General features: G+C 43.3%; 1 protein-coding gene across 9 annotated transcripts in view; it reads right to left on the reverse strand.

The window, feature by feature from the left end:
- LOC127010404 (b(0,+)-type amino acid transporter 1-like) overlaps nt 1–21,569 on the reverse strand; it is a 113,103-nt gene that overhangs the window by 35,394 nt on the left and 56,140 nt on the right. The gene's annotated exons all lie outside the window — the stretch shown is intronic.

Below are 21,569 nucleotides of genomic sequence, written 5' to 3' on the forward strand. Positions count from 1 at the left end.
AGGAGTGATGGTGAGGAGAGGAATGGTGAGAGGTGGACAGTGATAGTGGTGGCAAGGTGGAGAGGAGTGGAGAGAAATGGTGGTGATTGAGAGAAGTGTCGTGGTGAAGGGTGGTGATGGGGAACAGGAAGGAGGAAGATGGTGAAAAATAATGGTGATGGTGATGGTGGGGGTGATTATATGGTAGAGATAATGGATGGTGATGAGGAAGATGGTGACGGCTAATGATGATGGTGGTGTCAGAGCGGCCGGGTAAAAATGGTGAAGGGGTTGGCTGTGTTGATGAAAGGTTGAAGATAACATATAGTGAAGGGAGACAGTAAGGGGAAGGATGGTGAAGAGAAATGGTGATGGTGGTGTCAGAGCGGCCGGAGAAGAATGAATAGTGAACGGGTTGTGCCGATGAAAGTTTGGAGATAACATATAGTGAGGGGAGACAGTAAGGGGAAGGATGATGATGAGAAATGGTGATGTTGGTTACACAGCGGAAGGAGAAGAGGAATGTCGTGAGCTGTGGCGATGGTAGAGCGAACATATCGGATGGTGAGAGATAGTGACGGGGAAACGGAGATAAGGAAGATGATGAAAGGTAATGGTGCGAGAGGAATAGTGAATAGTGAGGATGATAGGATGGAGAGTGACGGTGAGGAGTGGTGAGTGCAAACAGGAATAAGGAAGATAGTGAAAGGGAAAATGTGAACGATGGTAGTGTTAGAGCGGACGAGGTAAAAGAATAGTGACTGGTAGCAATGATGAAGGTTAGTAGTAGTGATGGTGGTTATGGTGAGTAGCGGTAATGGCATTCAAACCTACATACCACTAACACAAACACCATCACCACCAGCTCGATCACCAGGCCCAAATACCTCACCACCAATATGACAGCCAGACACGACAAAGCCTCGCCCCAATGCCTCAGCCTCGGCCCAAACAAACACATTTACCCCCTGTCTGGCCCGCTCGATGGCAAGGCGGCGATGTGTGTTTGTTAGGAGGCAGAGGTACGCAGTGGAATATATGTGTATGGGAGAGATTTTGTGTTTTACGTGTATGGATGGAATGTTTTTTTTGGCAGTAATAAATAAAAACAACAAAATGCGGCTCCGAAATTAAGAAAAAAAGAACAAGAGGTCAGTAGAGAGGTCAGATTCGGGTCTTGAGGTGTCTTGATACTCTCCTCTTGAATGTGTTAAAGTCGTAGGCAGCAGGAAAAATGTGATTGACAGATAGAGAAATAGAGAGATGTAGATGGATAGAGATTGATAAAGACAGAAAAAGATGGTAGGATGGGGGTGTATGAATGGAATGTGTGAGATAGATGGAGAGATAGATAGATAAAGAGAGAGACAAGGGATGGTAGGAAGAGTTTTCGTTAGTAGATATATTTTTTACAGTAAAGGAAGCAACTCAAGGGCAAAAAACGATAGATAGATAGATTAAAAAAGAAAAAGGAACGTAGAAAGGGCTTTCGTTAGTAGATAAATATATAGAGATAGACAGGTAAAGAGAAATAAGGGAGAGGGTAGGAAGGGTTTTCGTTAGTGGATAGATAGATAGATAGATATAGGTAAAAATAAAAAAGGGAGAGGGTAGGAAGGGCTTTCGTTAGTAGATAGATAGATTGATAGATAGATAGATATAATACGTAAAAAGAAGATAGGGGAGAGGGTAGGAAGGGCTTTCGTTAGTAGATAGGTAGGTAGATAGATAGATAGATATAAATAGGTAAAAAAAGAAAATTAGGGAGAGGGTAGGAAGGGCTTTCGTTAGTAGATAGAGATAGATAGATATAAATAGATAAAAAGAAGATAGGGGAAGGGTAGGAAGGGCTTTCGTTATCTCGTTAGCCTCTCAATCAATATCTAAAACTGGCGGCGGCGGGGCAGTGGGGAGACGCATAGGTCGATAACTGAATAATGCTCCTCCTCTTCCTCCTCTTCCCCTTTCTCCTCCTGACCGAAGTGACATTACCAAGCCTCCTATGGTGTCGGTATGGAGACAGACAAACAGACACGTGGCCTTCTTCCCCTTCCCTGTCCATTCCTATTCCTGGATTCGTTCCCATCCAAGATTTCCTCCTCTCTGTTATACCTCCTTTAGTCTCCTTCCTCCCCTCCACGATCTTCCTCCACTCTCTCATCCACTGTCTCCATCTTCCATTCCTCCTCCTCCTGAGTTCCTCCTTCCTTACGTCTTTTGTTTTTCCTCTAGTCAATCTTTCGACAAACTTCCTCCCTCCATCTCTTCCTACTTCCTCCCTCCATCAGAACTCCTTTTACTTGCACTCACTTTCAACTCTCTCCCTTTATCCCTCTTACTTCTCTTCCTTCTTTCCACGTTCTCCCTTCCTTCTGTTCTTTCTCTCTCCCTTCCTATTCTTTCTTCACTTTCTATCACTCCTCCTCTTCCACTCTCTCCCCCTCTCTACTCTCACTCTCTTCCCCTTCCTTCCCCCCGTCTCCCCTCCCCCAGTACAGGTTGCCCAAACAAACACCACCTGGCCGCATCATGTACACCTGCCTCCCTCACAACACGAGGTGAAAACAATACCACCACCTGAAAACAAGTAAAAAACAACACGTAGAAAGTTTTTGTTCTTTCACGAGTGGCTGGGGAAGAATGCGTAGGGGAGGAGGTACACACTAACTAACTCAAAAGAAAGAGAACATTAGAACAATCATAAGTACTTACAAATAATGGTAATATATTTTTTTTTGAGTGATTCTACGCCTTTTCTTTACCTGTGATTACATTCTTCAACACGAATTAATAATGATAATGACTGTAAGCGATTATAAGCCTTTTTTTACTTATTGTTTATATATATATTTGTTTTATATACACCAACGAAATAATACATCACCTGAGAATAACCATACATTCACATATACATACACACACACATACATACATACAGAGAGAAAGAAAGACAAACCGACAATCACAAGGAGATACACACCTACATACACATATACATACAAACACACATACATACACACATACGGAAAGAAAGAAAGAGAAAGAAAGACACACCGACAATCACAAGGAGATACACACATACATACACATATACATACAAACACACATACATACACACATACAGAAAGAAAGAAAGAGAAAGAAAGACACACCGACAATCTCAGACAAAGACACACATACATAAATATATTCATACATACATACATACATACATACACACACCTCCATTACTAATTCAGATTCCAGCAATAACAATAAAGGTACACACACACACACACACACACACACACACACACACACACACACACACCAACTCAAACGCAAATCATATATTATTACGATCACACCTCACCGCACTGCAGGACAACGTTTCTTTCCTTTCCTTTCTTTCTGCCGATCTATCGTCCTCCAGCACCATGAGCGGGAGGCAGAATAGATTACCGGTTAAAGGAAATCAATAACGCTCTTCTAGTCCAGCCAGTCTTAAGGGACGGAGTGGTTGTAATGGTGGTGGTAGGAATAGTGGTAGCAGAAGGGGTAGTGGTAGTGGTAGTGGTAGTAGTAGTAGTAGTAGTAGTAGTAGTAGTAGTAGTAGTAGTAGTAGTAGTAGTAGTAGTAGTAGTAGTAGTAGTAGTAGTAGTAGTAGTAGTAGAAAAAAAACTATTATATCTTTTTTTCTATTTAAGTGTTTCCTCGAAGTTTCAATGTTAAATATGAAAAATAAAAAGATAAAAAAATAATAAAATAAAGAATAAGAATGAGAAAAAAAAGAAATAGGAATGAAATGACAACAGCAAAAATGATAATGTTGTTAACAACAACAACAACAATAACAACAACAAATACAACAACTAACCATTTAAAAAGAAAAAGAAGAATAAGAAAAAGAAAGATAGGAGCAACAACCCCAACAACAACAAAAACGATAATAACAACATTAATAATAACAATAATAATAATAATAATAATAATAATAATAATAATAATAATAATAATAATAATGATGCCGCAAATAACAACAATTCAGCCTGCTAATTGCTCCCCGTCCCGCTTTTTCCGCGTCATTTCGCCCGGCAGCGGAAATAAGACTCGTTAGCATAAAAAAACATTCACGTTCACACACCAGCCGGGCAGGCGAGGCACGCACGCCGGGAGGAGGGGGGAGGTAGAAGGGGAAGGTCAGGGGGCCCTCGCACTCATTCAGAACGTGACCAGAATATCCAGTCGACAGTATTAACAAATGCTCACTGACTGGCCGCCTATAGGAATAACAACAATGGACAACAACCTAATTGCCTCGTTAAAATACCCGACTATAGACAAACAATTAATAGAGTAGACAATCTTATTATTATGGTCAATTGATCTATAACTACTCAATCAACTATCTAACAGACTGACGATTTGGCTGATAACTAACTTCTTAATCAACGGACTGACTGACTGATTAGCCGACTGACTGCCTGACTGATTGACTGACAACTAACTGATTAATCAACTGACTGATTGACTAACTAGCAAACTGACTGACTGACTGAGAGACTGCGATTAAGTAATTGATCAACTGGCTGTTTGACTTACAAGCTGACTAACTAAATGACTGACGAATTTACTGACTTACTGACTAACTGACTGACTGACTTAACTATCTAACTTATTATTCATTTAACTCGCTGTCTATCTACCCGTCTACCACTACCTAATTATTTCTTTACCTAACTAAGAAATTAATACACCAACTAACTACCTAATATCTAACTCACTAACTAGGTAAACAAAGTCACCGCAGGAAATATCTGAACATGACTGGCTGAGGAGGAGGCAGGGTAGGTTCGCATCGGAGAAGGAAGGCATTCAGGCGGGCAGGCGGGGTAAAGGGGTGTGGGGCGTGGCGCATCGCAGAAGGGAGGCATTCAGGCAGGCGGGGAGGTGGGCAGCGACGAGTGGAATGTAGCAAAGGACAACACACACACCACCTCCGTGAACCAAGACGGCGCCACAACAACTCGGCTCGATACATAGCTCAACGGGGGGGCCATTGAGTGCGATATTTATGTGTCCTTGGGCGTGAGGGAGCATGCAGTATAAACGGAACTAAACAGGGTCGACGGGTTCTGATTCTATTGCGATGTTGAATTCCCTCACGCTAGAATATCAGATTGTACACACGGACATTCCTCTCCTGGCTGGTTACGTTTTCGATGTAGTAATTTCGTAGAGTTCATAAAAAAAACTATATCGCGTGTGTGCTGGTTCTAGAATATATATAGCTGCCATTCTTCTTCCTGGATGAGCGACAAAATAAATCACACTGCAAACCCTCATCTTCCTTCATAACAAAATAGTATGGATCGTATCATAAAACATTTCGTCGCCCAAAAACACCTATTTGACAATGCTTTCTTAGGAGTTCTGGGCATTTCCAGGAGTAGTTTTATGACCCTGATGGTAGTTTGACCCCTCCTTTGTACCGTGACCCTAAAGAAACACTCATTAGAACTCGACTGACCTCCTCTTTGACCTTTAGAAATTGTTAATGTGAGAAACGATAGTCTTATAAAACCAACCTACTCGATATTATAAGACACTTTGGCTTCTCACGTCAGCTATTTCTAAAGGTCAAAGAGGGGGTCAGTCGGGTTCTGATGAGTGTTTCTTTAGGTTCACGGTACAGAGGGTCACGGTACAGAGGAGGGGTCAACCATCAGGTCATAAACTACAACTCCTAAGAAAGCATTGTGAAATAGGTGTTTTTGGGCGACGAAATGTCTTGTAATGCGCCCCATGTGTTTCCAAGCTCGAGGATGAGGACTGGGCATTAGTATTTCACAGTAAAGGAGGCAGCTCAAGGGCAAAAATAAAAAATAAAAATACCCGGTGACGCTGATCCTGCAAATAGTGAACAGTGAGAGCTTCCGAAAGAGAGGGTCAGAATCGAATGGAAAGGTTTCTTGATACTTCCTTCTTGAGAGTAAATAAGTCATAAGCAGGAGGGAATAACAGGCAAACGAAGGCTATTCCAGTTTTACCAGCGAAAGGGATGAAAGAACGAAGATGCACGTTAACTTTTGCATAAGGGATTTGGACAGCATTGGGATTTTGTTTTTTGTTTTGTTTTTACAGCAAAGGAGACAGCACAAGGGCACAAAAAAAGGAAACAATAAAAAAAGCCCGCTACTCGCTGCTCCTGTAAAGAATCCGGAGAGGTGGCCGAAAGAGCTGTCAGTTACGTGAGATGAGCTAGAGTAGTAAGTCGTGTGCAGAGAGGTCGCGGAAGGGGTGATGGCGTGCAGTTATCAAGTTCAGACGAGCGGTCAGCATGAAAACATCGATAAAAGATAAGGAAAGGCAACACTGCGGGGGAATTTGAGAGGTGGAAGACGACGCGCTCCAAATAAGAGATGAACCCACGCCCTAAGTTCCTTCACCTCGCCGGGATATCCTACCAAAGGGGCGATTTGCCTTCCTCTGTTTCCCTTTTCCTGTCAACTCTCACTCGTTAAAAATGACGGATTGACGAAACATAACAGTGGAGTGGAGGGGAGTGGTACGTTCCGCTGAGACTCGCGAGAAGTGTGATACAAGGCAATGCTCACTCGCCGCTGTTTTATTTCTGGTTTTATTGTCCTTCCCGCTGCCAAGCCTCCCCCACGTTAACAAAGATAATTGTGTTCTCTAATTAAGACTCTTGACCTCTAAACTGCTCTTATTATTTTTGTTTTGTTTTGACTTTTATGGTGAGGTCTAAAAGGAAGGTAAAAATACAAGCTACTGCGACTACTACCATTACTACTACGACCACTACTACCACTACTACTACTACTACTACTACTAATAATAATAATAATAGTAAAATAGAGTCAACACACGCCAGAGTTCAGTTTTGAAGGTGACCTGACCAAAGCTCTCTCTCTCTCTCTCTCTCTCTCTCTCTCTCTCCATGTACATTTTTTTTCCTTTCCTTCTTTTTTCCTCCTTCCCCTCGGTGATCAGGGCTCCCGGGGACGGTTGGACAGGTGTTACAGGGACACACACACACACACACACACACACACATACAAACAGGAAGGAGACTTATGTATTTGCGAGTATTATACCGAATACGAAGAACGGGAAGCCAAAGGAAAGCTGTATACTACTGGTTTGAACGGGATACAAGATTTGGGCGCGAGGAGGAGGAGGAGGAGGAGGAGGAGGAGGAGGAGGAGAAGTATAAAGAGGAATGTAAGACGGTGTAACAGAAAGAGAAATGAAGGTACACTGGAGGAGAATGCGGAAGAGGAGAAAAAAAAGAAGATAGGAGAAAAAAGTGAACAGGCAGAGGAAAGTATTCAGGAAGATAGGGAGGAAGGAAGGAAGACAGGAGGGGAGGTAAATGGGAGAAAGGAGGGGGAAGAGGGGAGGAAAGTAGGGAAGATGAAAAAGGAGCAAAGTTGGAGATGATTGAGGACAAGAAGGGATATGCAAGGAAAGAGAAGAGGAAGGAGGGAGGAAGAGGGAAGGAGAGGGTGAAGGGAGGGAGAAATGGCTCTTAGCAAGTCCACAACACACGTTAATTCTCTCCTACTTAAAAGCACTCATTCCTCCTCCTTCCCGAAAACACACACACACACACACACACACACACACACACACACACATACACACAGGCAGAAACTAAGCAAAGAGAAGTGCGCAGAAACGAGGAGGAGAAATACGAGGAAGAAGAGGAAGAGGAGGAGGAGGAAGAGAAGTGCAGGTGGTAATCACAGGTGAGTGTTTGCAGTCATGAGGGGAGGAAATGGCAGGAGATAGATAATTACAGATAAATATATTGAGAAACGTCTAACTAATAACGCTGCATGTATCGCTATCTATATCAACACTTGTATACCATCACTAACACGAACATTACATTATCCCCTCTCTCCTCCTCCCTCCTTCCCCTCTCCCTCCATGACACAGGTAACGAGGGAGAGGCGTGGCCAGGTGACGGAGTACATGCTGGACTTACCTGGCTGATGTGTGTGTGAGGGAAGGGGTTGGGAGGGGGTGGTGGAAGGGGGGAAGTGGGTGTGAGGGGTTGTGTGTGTGTGTGTGTGTGTGTGTGTGTGTGTGTGTGTGTGTGTGTGTGTGTGTGTGTGTGTGTGTGTGTGTGTATTTGTCGCGCATCGCCCTCAAGAATGTATTGATTTCCCTTACAGTCCAGATGATTTATTTCCGTCTTCCTCCTCCTCCTCCTCTTCTTCTTCCTCCTCCTCCTCGTCTTCTTCCTCTTCCTCCTCCTTCTCTTTTTTTCTTTTTCATCGTTCTCTCCCACATTTTCGTTCCCTTCTTTTTCATTTTATCTAATTTTCCTTTTCCTCTTTTTCAACAAGTGTCTTAAGTCCTCTCTCTCTCTACTTAATTGGTCTGCTGTTGTTTGTTCTTCCTTTGTGTTCGTTTGTGTTCCTCCTCCTTCCTCCTTCCTCCTCCTCCTCCTTCACCTCCTCTTTTGTTTTTTTCATGGTCAGCTTCACACACACACACACACACACACACACACACACACACACACACACACACACACTTCATAGCATACCTCCTCCTCTCCTCGTCATTCCCCCCCTTTACAATTACCTCACAGCAAGAAAAATATCGTTTGCCCTCTGAGTAATTAATTAAGTTATGCGCGTTCCTGGAAATTCTGGGGGAGAGAGGGAGGTAAGAGGAGAGGAGAGGAAGAGAGGAGAAGAGGAGAGGAGGGGAGAGGAGACAAGAATATTGACGAAAAGAGAAGACGAAGGAATGCAAGAGAAAAACAACAACAGAAAAGAAAGGGAAGAGGGAAGGGAGAGAGGAAGGAAGGAGAGAGAAAAGAGAGAGGAAGAGAAGATAGGACAGGACACAAGAATGGAGAGGAAAAGAGGAGGAAAAAGGTAAGGAATGGAGAAGATAAAAAAAAAACGAGAGGAGAGTTGAGGGATGAAGAGAGAGAGAGAGGGGGAAAAAGAGGGAAGCGAGAAGAGAAGAGAAGCGTAAACAAGAATAAAGAGAAGGGAATTAAGAGAAAAAAGAAGAGATAGGAGGAAATGGAGAGAAGATGGTAACAGTGTGCGAGAGAGAGAGAGAGAGAGAGAGAGAGAGAGAGAGAGAGAGAGAGAGAGAGAGAGAGAGAGAGAGAGAGAGAGAGAGAGAGAGAGAGAGAGAGAGAGAGAGAGAGAGAGAGAGAGAGAGAGAGAGAGATGGTGACCTTTCGACTAAGCTTCTTGACAACGGAATTAAAAGCCCGGGCCGCCATTAATCTGAGACGTTTGATAATTTAACGAGGCGCCATAAATCGACGAGGCTGACATTCAAATTATCTTTCATCTTCAAGCTTATAACAAGAAAGAAACGAGCCGAATTTTAATGGAATATGTTTAGTTTCCTTTCTATTTTATCTTATTTTTATTTAATGATTCAGTTTTGTGCTGTAATTAATACGAAACTAAATCACTGTATAAATAAATATCACTACTACTGTTATTATTAAGACTACTTTATTTCTTTTATAACAGCAAACTCTACTACTACTACTACTACTACTACTACTACTACTACTACTAATAATAATAATAATAATAATAATAATAATAATAATAATAATGAGAAGAAGAAGAAGAAGAAGAAGAAGAAGAAGAAGAAGAAGAAGAAGAAGAAGAAGAAGAAGAAGAAGAAGAAGAAGAAAGAGAAGAAGAAAAGTGGGAGACGAAAAATAGTAGTAATATCAACAATAAAAAATAATAACATGAACAACAACAACAACAACAACAACAACAACAACAACAACAACAACAACAAAACGACACTAATAAAAAAATAAAAACACTCCGCACAGGTATGTCGATCGAGTACCTGATCGTTCACCTGCCAATCAGCCGCCTAGCCCTCCCTGCCTCCCCCCATCCGTTATGCATGCCAACTGACTCACGGGGCAGCGGCGGGGGAAGGGTTGGCACGCCTGACCCACTCACCCAACCCGACCACTCCTCAACGTCACCACGGCAAGAGAAGAGGGTTGAGGGAAAGGAACAAAAGGAGGGATGATGAGGAAGGGAAACAGATGAGGAGAAGATGACACAAGAATGAGGGAAGGAAGGGAAAAGGGAGGGATGAAGAGGAAGGGAAACAGAGGAGGAGAGAGGATAAGACACAAGAATGAGGGAGGGAAGGGAAAAGGGTGGGATATGGAGGAAGGGAAACAGAGGAGGAGAGAGGATATGACACAAGAATGAGGGAGGGAAGGGAAAAGGGTGGGATATGGAGGAAGGGAAACAGAGGAGGAGAGAGGAGATTAAACAAGATTAGAGGAGGAAAGAGAAGGGAAGGAAAAAAGGGGGGATAGTGAGAAAGGAAAACAGAGGAGGAGGAGGAGGAGATGATACAAGGTTAGTGGAGGGAAGAAAAGGGGAAAGAAAATGGAAGGAAAAGGGAAAAATGATGAGGAAGGGAAACAGATGAGGAGGAGGAGGAGATGATACAAGGTTAGAGGAAGGAAGAAAAGGGGAAAGAGAAGGGAAGGGAAAAGGGAGGGATAATTAGGAAGGGAAACAGACATACAAGAATAGGGGAGGAAAAAGAGGAGGAAAGAGAAAGGAAGGAATGGAGAAGTGAAAAAGAAAAGGAGATTTGAGGGAATTGAGAAAGGATGGTAATTCTAGTGACCGATCTCTTTGGTGTGGATTCAATACATACCGAGGCGTGGATTATGGGGCAGCTCGTGACGTACGCCTGTTCTTCAAACCATGCCAAGGTCTTCATCAATATATAAACATGACTGTGTGGTACGCTTGTGTGGCGGTGTCTCGTACCTCAACGGGAAATGTCGTACGTACACCCTTGACATGGATAAATAAAGAGAGCGCTGTCCCTTCCCCTTCCCCTTCCTTCCCCTCCCCCTTCCTCGGTATGTAAGGACGGGGGGAAGGTCATGTGCATTGAATAACCTAAACACATGACTTTGCTTGTAATTTTAGTGACGAGCCAAGTATCGCACGAGTCATTTGAGAAGGTATGGTGATGTGAGGTGACAGGCAGTAAAGGAATGCGAGGAAGGGGGAAATGATTTGGACAGAAGAATGAGGAAAAGTAGAAATGAAGGTATAGACAGACAGATAGGAAGAGAAAGACACTGAAAGATTAAAAGAGACAAACAAAGGAACATAAACATATATACAAACAACAAACAGAGAAAAAAGAGAACTGAAGGAAAGACAGAAGATGGAGAGAGCAAACACACAATGAGCAGACAAACAAACAAACATAAACAGACCGAGAAAAACACTAAAAGAAGAATAAATAAGAGATAGATGGAAAAATCAGACATAGGCCTACATAATGAAAACAGACGATTAAGCAACAGCAAAAGAGAGGAAGAGAAATGTTGAAGTGTGGGAGAGATAGAAGATGAAAAAATGTTGAAAAATGTTGAAGTGTGGGAAGTGAAGTTGAAAAATGTTGAAATGTGGGAGAGAGAAGATGGAAAAATGTTGAAAAATGTTGAAGTGTGGGAAGTGAAGTTGAAAAATGTTGAAATGTGGGAGAGAGAAGATGGAAAAATGTTGAAAAATGTTGAAGTGTGGGAAGTGAAGTTGAAAAATGTTGAAATGTGGGAGAGAGAAGATGGAAAAATGTTGAAAAATGTTGAATGTGGGAAGTGAAGTTGAAGTGAAGTTGAAAAATGTTGAAGTGTGGGAGAGATAGAAGATGGAAAAATCAGACATGAAGTGAATCAGACATGAAGTGAAGTTGAAATGAAGTTGAAAAATGTTGAAGCGTGGGAGAGACAGAAGATGGAAAAATCAGACATGAAGTGAATCAGACATGAAGTGAAGTTGAAGTGAAGTTGAAAAATGTTGAAGAGTGGGAGAGACAGAAGATGGAAAAATCAGACCTATATAACAAAAACAAACGATTAAGCAACAACGTATAAGAAGAGGCAAGCTGAAGTGTGGGAGCGGTATGCAAGGTTTGTAGAGCGACAGACGAGGCAAAGTGAAATCCTTGTAAGGTTATAGCATTTGTGATCTTTGTAATTTGTAAGTCTTCCTGAGTGTCCCCTCCCCCACCCCACCCCACCCCCCCACCCACACACCCAAGCACACCAGCCCCGACCCGCTGCTGTGTCCTCGCCCGAGCTGTCACGTAGGCCAGTCTGGGTTTTAAGCTGGTTAGGTCTGTTGTTGGTATTGTTTTTTCTCCTTTTATTTCTTTTTCCTGTTTCGTTGGTGGTTGTTGGGAATATGGGTTTGTGTTGGTTTATTGTTGGTAGCGTCCTCTCTCTAATATATCTGTTGTTATTGTATTTTCTTCCTTTTTTGTCGTTTTCTTTCCTGACTTTCTAGTGATGGTTGGGAATCCTCTCTCTCTCTCTCTCTCTCACGCACACAAACACTGTCTATCATTCTATCTATCAATATATCATACCATCTATCTATATATAACTACCTATCCATTTATCTATCCACTAATATCTATCCATCCTTTTATCTATCAATCTATCTCCTCATTATTGCTAAGAAAAAAATCGGTCTTTGGTCGTATCGGATAAAAGAGAGAAACCGATCAATCCCGCGATCTATTTATCAGGTCTGGGAAATTTCTCGCGATGCAGCCTTTACACAGAGCACCAAAACACTTGACGCCGAACCCCCCCTGCCTCTCAACAGTGATCAAAGCGAGTGAATAGGAGTCCTGGAATTCTCAGACGCTTCCTCCTCTCGAATCAACTATTTCCAAATGCTGAAAAGAAGATTAATCGGGTTGTAATGAGTCTTTTTTTCACATTCACGGTACAGAGGAAGGGTCAGACTACCACCAGGGCCATAAAACTACGAGATGATACAAGATTAGAGGGGGAAGAGAAGAGGACAGAGAAGGGAAGGGAACAGAGGAGAAGAGAGATGATTCAAGATTAGAGGAGAGAAGAGGAAAGAGAAGGGAAGGGAAACAGAGGAGAAGAGAGATGATTCAAGATTAGAGGAGAGAATAGGAAAGAGAAGAGAAGGGAAACAGAGGAGAAGAGAGATGATTCAAGATTAGAGGAGAGAAGAGAACAGAGAAGGGAAGGGAAACAGAGGAGAAGAGAGATGATTCAAGATTAGAGGAGAGAAGAGGAAAGAGAAGGGAAGGGAAACAGAGGAGAAGAGAGATGATACAAGATTAGAGGGGGAAGAGGACAGAGAAGGGATGGGAACAGAGGAGAAGAGAGATGATTCAAGATTAGAGGAGAGAAGAGGAAAGAGAAGGGAGGGAATGGAGAAGTGAAAAAGAAAAGGAGATTTGAGGGAATAGAGAGAGGATGGTAATACCAGTGACCGATCTCCTTGGTGTGGACCCAATACCCACAACTCCTACGAAAGCCTTGTTAAATGTATGTGCTTACGTGCCGAAATGAAGGATAAGGCCCTGAGAATCCTGACATCCCCATCTCTCCCCGGGCCGAGGAGTTCAATAGTTCGTGAATCCACAATCGTTGCGACCACACTGCCCCTTAGCGATCAGGAGCCATAGCATTGATAGTATTGATTCCCTCCTCCTCCTCCTGCAAGTTTAATGTGTCTAGGTGAAGGGAGATAGGTCAGACGCATAGGGAATAGAGAAAAGTGCCTGGAACTTGTGTAACGTATACCGGCGCTCAGGTTATGTGAGTTACAGATACAGATTGGACACAGATTGGATCCACGTTATTGATTCCTTTCTCCTTGTTGCTAGTTTAATTTGTCTACGCAAGGAGAGATAGGTTAAAGGTAAAAGAAATGCCTGCAACATTGTGTAACGTATTCCGGTGGTCAGGTTGAGAGTTAAAGATACAGATTGGACAGACAGATTGGATCCAAAGTTTTCATTATTGATTCTTTTCTCCTTGTTGCTAGTTTAATTTGTCTACGCGAGGAAAGATAGATCAGAGGTAAAAGAAATGCCTGCAACATTGTGTAACGTTTTCCGGTGGTCAGGTTATGTGAGTTACAGATAAAGATTGGACAGACAGATTGGATCCATAGTATTCATTATTGATTCTTTTCTCCTTGTTGCCAGCTTAATACGCGAGGAGAGATAGGTCAGAGGTAAAACAGAAAAAGAAAATGCCTGCAATATGTGTAGCGTATTCTGCCAATCACCTCAATAAAATAAAACATACAGATTAGACTACTTTAAAATCAAACGGCAACATTGAATGGTCTTTTTTTTTTTTCTGGAGGGCTTTTGTTTTCCAGGAGGCTTTTGCTTTCTAGTGGGCCTTTGTTTTACCAGCGGGCTTTTGTTTGTCTAGCGGGCTTTTGGTTTCCCAAAGGGCTTATATCTTTTATTTTAGCCGACTTTTGTGTTTCTGTTTGTCATGCCTTTTAGCTGTTTTCATTGTTGTAAAAAAAATGCATTGTTTGTCTAACACCGCAACTTGTTAAATACAGACTGGACAGACAATATACTTTAAAAATCAAACAATAACATAAAACAAAGAGATATTGCTAGTCTAACACCCCTCAGCTTGTTAAGTACAGACTGGACAGACAATATACTTTAAAAATCAAACAATAACATAAAACAAAGAGATATTGCTTGTGTAACACCCCGCAGCTTGATGTCTAAATTATTTGACATATACATATATTTTAAAAATCAAAAACAAACATAAGCCTAAAAGGTTTGATGTCAAATCTTTAATCATCTGATTTCAGTAGATATTTTTGATTGACATCAAAATAATTTGTGCGTGTGTGGCAAGTGTGTTTTTTTTTTTGGTTATGTATATGGTCTCTAGATCTCTAATTGTCAAATGATTCTCAATCCATGCTAAGAAAGTTCTTTAAAACATCAGGTTCACTAATTCTTAATTCATTTTATAAAGGAACATGGCCAAATCGTTCACGACACAGATACCATTGCTGGGCCCACTTTAGTCTCTTTCGTTTCTGTGCTCTTCAATGCTAAGCCAAGAGCCATGGCGAACGTCAAACCGTCAAATAATTTGACATCAAAAAATTTGACAAAAAATTTGAGCGTGTATGGGCCGCTTAAAACAAAGAGATATTGCTTGTGTAACACCCCGCATTTTTTTTCAGGCCAGAGGGGGATGCGCGGGGCCCTCCTGAGGCTCGCCATTAGTGTGCCGCAATGTTTCGGCGCCGCTGGGAATCACCGGAACCGAGCCTCCTCATTACGCCGAAACATTATTTACAATCAAAAAACGTTCGTTGAAGAGTTTTTCGTTTGATATCCCGTAATGAACTCACTCTTGGCGCGACGACCAGAGACTGAACACTTGGACACCAGCCCCGCAGAGCATAATTCAGCCTGGCAACCTTTGAGCAACCCATCGTGACATTCAACGGGTGATCAATACACTCACCTCCTCCACCACCATCACCAGTGTACTCAGGGGATGGGACGGAGAGACATCAATTAACATGCCCGCTAATTATGATGAGCGGGGCAATTAAATCGGAGGACAGCCACTCCTGGATCGCGGGTGGGCGCTTCAAGGGTTGCGGCGGGGCTACATAATTATCCGAGCGGGCGGCGGCGACAGCTCAGGACGCTCAGCGGTGGTCGTGCGTGACAGAGGTGCGTGACGGCCGATGCGTAATACTTGATGGTCTTCAATGTCGCTGTTAATCCCTTGACTGCGCATTTCCTACAAGAACACATCACCAAAAAGTGCCTGCTACAAAACAATGAAGAAAAATATAAATTCATGTGCCTTGGGAGGGGAAATCCAGCACACCAATACCACATGGGAAACACTCGACTATCCACCACAGAGGCAGAGAAAGACCTGGGACTATATGTTACCAGGCTACCAGTGAAAGCCGAATCTGTGCCAATCGCAGCGGACGGGTTAATAACGACTAATTACATCGCATGCATCCCCTTCGAATAGGACCAAGTGGAAGACATTGCCCACAGGATAACCAGTCTCCACGCCCTCCCCTCACACCCTCACTATAAGGCGCACGCCGTCACGGGTCGCGGGAGAACGTTAGTTGAAGAAGAAATTAATAAAGAGAGAAATGGAGGAAGAACGGAAAAAATGGTGAATCGATGAATGAATAATTGAATGAAGAAAGAAATGAGGAGAGAGAGAAATGGAGCTAAAAATGAGGAAAGAAACAAATGAAACTATGAATAAAGAAAGGAAAGAAGGAAGAAAGAAAGAAGAATAATGGATGAATGAACAAATGAATGAAGAAAAAAATGAGGAGAGAGAGAAATGGAGCTAAAAATGAAGAAATAAAAAACAAATGAAACTATGAATAAAAAAAAGGAAGGAAGGAAGAAAGAAGAATGGATGGATGAATGAGTGAATGAAGAAAGAAATGAAGAGAGAGAGAGAGAGAGAGAGAGAGAGAGAGAGAGAGAGAGAGAGAGAGAGAGAGAGAGAGAGAGAGAGAGAGAGAGAGAGAGAGAGAGAGAGAGAGAGAGAGAGAGAGAGAGAGAGAGAGAGAGAGAGATGTAGATAGAAATGAAGAAGTAAAAAACAAATGAAAATATGAATCAAGAAACGAAGGAAGGAAGAAAGGAAGAAAACTAATGGATGATTGAATGAGTGAACGAGAAAATGAAGAAAGGAAAACATGAATAAAGGAAAAAATAAAGGAGATTGCTTCCCCCTCCCCCCCACGCCGTCCTTCACCACCAGTGTCCACATAAGGCAGTGAGTAAATCCCCCACCCACCCCACCCACCCACTCCCCCCTAACGCTTCTTCCCTTCCTCACACCCAACCAGTGAAAAAAAGATAATCACGCCCAGAATTCAATCATCCTCCAATTTGAGAGAGACAAAAAGGCGAGATCACATTAGCAGGCACGGAACTTTCAGCCTTACTTGGAGATGGGACAAGAGGGGAAGAGGGGCGAGGGAGGGGGAAGGGGAGGGAGGGGGATGGTAGGGGGAGAGGCGCCAAAATAGAAAGGGGGACGGAAAGGGGTGTTCGAAAATAGCTCAAGTGTGGAGGAGTCGCGCGGTTCTGAATCACCATTACAATCTTGACTTCGCTATTGCATACCTTCCTCCTTCCCTCCATTCCCTCCCCTTACCTCCCTCCTTTCCTTCCCTTCCCTCCCCTTACCTCCCTCCTTTCCTTCCCTTCCCCCTCCATCTCTCTACCTCCCCCATTTTTTCCTCCCTACCTCCTTTTTCTCCCTACCTCCCTCCATCTCTCTACCTACCCCCTTTCGTTCACTCCCTTCCCTCCTTTCCTACCTTCCCTCTCCATCTCTCCCCTTCCCTCTCCGTTCCTCCCTGCCTCTCCTCCTCTTTCTCCCTATACCTCCCTCCTCTCCTTCCCTCTTCCCTCCATCCCTTTTTACCTCCCTCCTTTCATTCCCTTTTATCTCTCCTTACCTCCCCCTCTTTCCCTTCTTACCTCCCTCCTTTCCTCCCTTACCACCTCCTCTATCTCTCTACCTCCTCTCTCCTTTCCCTTCCCTTCTTTTTCCATCTCTTCTTTGTATCTCCTTCACTTCTGCTGTTCTTTCCCTTCCTTTGACAGTCCTTCTCTTCCCTCATTCTCCTCATTCTCCCCTTCTTTCTTTCCCTTTTCCACTCTTCTACGCCCCCTCCTCCTTTTCTCCCCTTTCGTCCTTCACCCCTCCTAATCATTGTCCCCCCCCGCCACCCCTTTCTTCTCCCACCTGGCACGCGTCCAACCCTTTCACCTCCCTGTTAACACCTCAATTAATGTCTTCCCACCCTCGCCACGTGCATTTTTTTTCTACCTTCAGTTTACGTCATCAACCTGGTAATTAGTTTTGCGTCAGTGCCAATGTGTCTGTGTGTCTGTCTCTTTCTTTCTCTCTCTCTATCTCATTTATGTTTATTCCTTTTCTTCTCTATCTAATTTTACCCTCCTGCATTATTCATCTCCTCCTCCTCCTCCTCCTCCTCCTCCTCCTCCTCCTCCTCCTCCTCTCCAATTGTCCCACTTTTCTCGCATTTCCAAACTTCTTTCTTGTTTCGTAATGTCTCAAACTTCTCAAACTCTTCTTTTTATCACTAACACCACCCTCCCCTCCTCCTTCCTCCTCCTCCTCCTCCTCTGTCCTGTTTTCCTCCTCCCCTTTCTCCTTTTCCTCCTCCTCCTCTCTTGTTTCATAGTGGCCTCACCTTCCCCTCTCATTTTTCTTCCACCTCCTCCTCCTCTTTTTTTTTAAGTATCGCTTCAATTTGCTCGACGATCCACCTTTTCCACATCTTACTCCTCCTCTTCCTCCTCTTCCGTCTCCTCCTCCTCCTCCTCCTAATGCTCCACTTGTGCTTGGCAGCTAGATAATCAGGTAATCGTCCTCCTCCTCCTCCTCCTCCTCCTCCTCCTCCTCCTCTACCTACATTGCACCTTGCCCCCTCCCCCTCCTTCACCATCTGGCTCTTCTATTTCTCCAACTCTTCCTCCTCTTCATCTTCTTTCTCCTCCTCCTCCTCCTCTTGTGCCTCTATACGTAATCCTTTATGTTGCCTCCTTATTCGTCTTCCTCCTCCACTACCGGCTTCTCCTCCTCCTTCTCCTCCTCCTCCTTGTTCTCACCTGGTCATTTACGTGAATCGGACAAAGAGGACACAGGTGCACACATTTTCTCACGCACAAGATCGACGAGAGAGAGAGAGAGAGAGAGAGAGAGAGAGAGAGAGAGAGAGAGAGAGAGAGAGAGAGAGAGAGAGAGAGAGAGAGAGAGAGAGAGAGAGAGAGAGAGAGAGATAGAGAGAGAGAGAGAGAGAGAGAGAGAGAGAGAGAGAGAGAGAGAGAGAGAGAGAGAGAGAGAGAGAGAGAGAGAGAGAGAGAGAGAGAGAGAGAGAGAGAGAGAGAGAGATGGGGGGAGGGGTGGGAGGCTTTGGCAGTTGACAGACCAACGAAGAGAAAAGAGAGACCAGAAGATAGAAAGAAATAAAAACTAAAAAAATGAAGTCGGGGAAGAACAAAAGAAATAAAACAGGAAAATGACAGAAAAAAAAAGAGAACAAACGAAGAGAAATAATAATGAAAATAAAATAAAGGAAACCGAGAATGAAGATGATAAAGAAGATAATAAATAGAAGATGAGGGGGAAGAGGAAAAGAGGAAGAGGAGGAAAAGTGGAGGAGGAGGAAAAGAAGAGGGCATGCTTATCATTTTCCTTCCTTTCCTTCAATAATTCAAACTAATCGCTTACATAACCTTGAGAAAACCACCCACTTGCTTTTTCTTTACCTTCCCTCGTGACGGAGACGGAGCGAGAGAGGAAAGGAAGAGGGTGAGAAGAGGGAGAGGGAGAGGGAGAGATGGACGGCAGAGCAAGGTAATGAAAGTGAAAGGGGGAAAGGACACGTTGGAAAAGAAGGAGGTGAAGGGAAGGTATAAGGGAGAAAGGGAGGAGAAGGGTGTGTGGGATGGGAAGGGCAGGAAAGGAAAGAGTAGGAAAGTAAAGGAATGAAATGGAAGTAAAGGGAAGGGAAGGGAAGGAAAGGGAGAAGGAAAGGGAAGGGAAGGAAAAGAGAATGAAAGTAAAGGAATGAAATGGAAGGAAAGGGCAGGGAAGGGAAGGGAAGGGAAGGGAAGGGAAGGAAAGAAAGGAAATGGAAGGAAAGGGAAGAGAAGGAAAGGGAAGGGAAGGGAAGGGAAGGAAAGGAGAGGAGAGGGAAGGGAACGGAGAATAAGAGATGGGAAGGGAAGGGAAAAAATGGTACGAGACAAGTTGGCTGGGAGAGGAGAGGAGACTAATGAGGGGAAGAGTTAGGAGGGGAGAAAATAAGTGAGGGAGGAGAAGATGGGAAGAAAAATGAAGGGGAGAACACGGAGAGAGAAAAGATTAATGAGACCGTGTGAAATAAGAAAGAGGGTAGAGGAAAGGGAGAGGAAGAAGAGGAGATAAAGAGCAAAAGAGAAAAGAAAAGAAGGTAAAAGGGAAAATGGAAGAAATGAGAAATAATAAGAGAAGGGAAAAGAGGAAAAAAAGGAGAATAAAGTGGAGAGCAAGAAAACGGAAAAGAAGATTGATGAGAAAATAAAAAAAAGAAAATGGAAGGGAGAGGAGAGAAGAGGAAGGAGAGGAGAAAAAGAGTAAAGGGCGTGAATAGAAGAGAAAATAGGAGGAGAGAGGAAGAGAAAAGGGTAGAGAGGAAAACAGTTTGGAGAGAGGAGATAAGGAGAGAAAAGCTGGAGGGAACGGGAGGGAAGGGGGAGGAGGGAAGGAGGATTTAAGGAAGACTACTCAACGTGGAGAGGTATTAGAGAGAGAGAGAGAGAGAGAGAGAGAGAGAGAGAGAGAGAGAGAGAGAGAGAGAGAGAGAGAGAGAGAGAGAGAGAGAGAGAGAGAGAGAGAGAGAGAGAGAGAGAGAGAGAGAGAGAGAGAGAGAGAGAGAGAGAGAGAGAGAGAGAGAGAGAGAGAGAGAGAGAGAGAGAGAGAGAGAGAGAGAGAGTTATATTAAAGAGAGTAGAAGGGAGAAACAAGCAAAAGAGAGAAGAGGGAAAGATGAAAATATGAGAAGGTGAGAAAAGTGATTAAAAACAGAAGGAAAGAAAAATAAGAAAGGAGAAATAGAAAGAAGAGAAAGACGACTAAAATGAAATAGAGGAAGATATGGAAAGAAAAGAGGAGAAATTATAATAAGAAAATAAAGAAAATAAAACTATAAACAGTCTACCTCCTCCTCCTTCTCCGCCTCCTCCTCCTCTTCCTCCTCCTCTTCCTCTTCCTTCATTATCAGACGTTAATCAATAAAACTTCCTTTCAATTTAAATTAAGACATCATTAGCACGGGGAAAATTAGTTCCTTAGAGAGAGAGAGAGAGAGAGAGAGAGAGAGAGAGAGAGAGAGAGAGAGAGAGAGAGAGAGAGAGAGAGAGAGAGAGAGAGAGAGAGAGAATCAGAGTAGCAAAGGTGTGTATCCGAGATTCGAATGTGTGTGTGTGTGTGTGTGTGTGTGTGTGTGTGTGTGTGTGTGTGTGTGTGTGTGTGTGTGTGTGTGTGTGCGTAATTATGGAGCCTGTGTGTGTGTGTGTGTGTGTGTGTGTGTGTGTGTGTGTGTGTGTGTGTGTGTGTGTGTGTGTGTGTGATTATGGATATTATTTATAATGATAGGGTTTACTCTGGCAAGTGACGGAATAGTGTGATGATGATGGACATAGTGATAAATTAGAAAGATGATGATGATAATTATAAGAAGGAGGAGGAGGAGGAGGAGGAGGAGGAGGAGGAGGAGGAGATGATAAAAATGATGTTGATGTTGGAGAGGAAAACGATAAGAACAACAATAAGAGGAAACTTCAGATCCCAAAGACAAAAAATATATATATACAAAAAAACTGAAATGAGAAGGTTCTTAAAATTCGCGTTTCTTCGTCGCCTTTCAAGAAAACTTCAAAACGAAACTCCTGCTTCAAGTTTCTCTCTCTCTCCTCCCTGTCTACCTCCTAGCCCATTTTCAGCTAACAATTTCCTCCCGTTCCTCCTTTACTCTCTCTCTCTCTCTCTCTCTCTCTCTCTCTCTCCTCCATTTTTATCTTCTCCCGTTCTTTTTCGCCTATATTTTCAGCCTCTATTCACAACTCCCTCCTCCTTTTCCTCTTCCGCTTTCTTTCCTCCTCCTCTTCCTCCTCCTTCCACTTCCTCTTTC

Source organism: Eriocheir sinensis, chromosome 43 (genome assembly GCF_024679095.1).
Source record: "Eriocheir sinensis breed Jianghai 21 chromosome 43, ASM2467909v1, whole genome shotgun sequence".
In the NCBI taxonomy this organism is placed as follows: Eukaryota; Metazoa; Arthropoda; class Malacostraca; order Decapoda; family Varunidae; genus Eriocheir; species Eriocheir sinensis.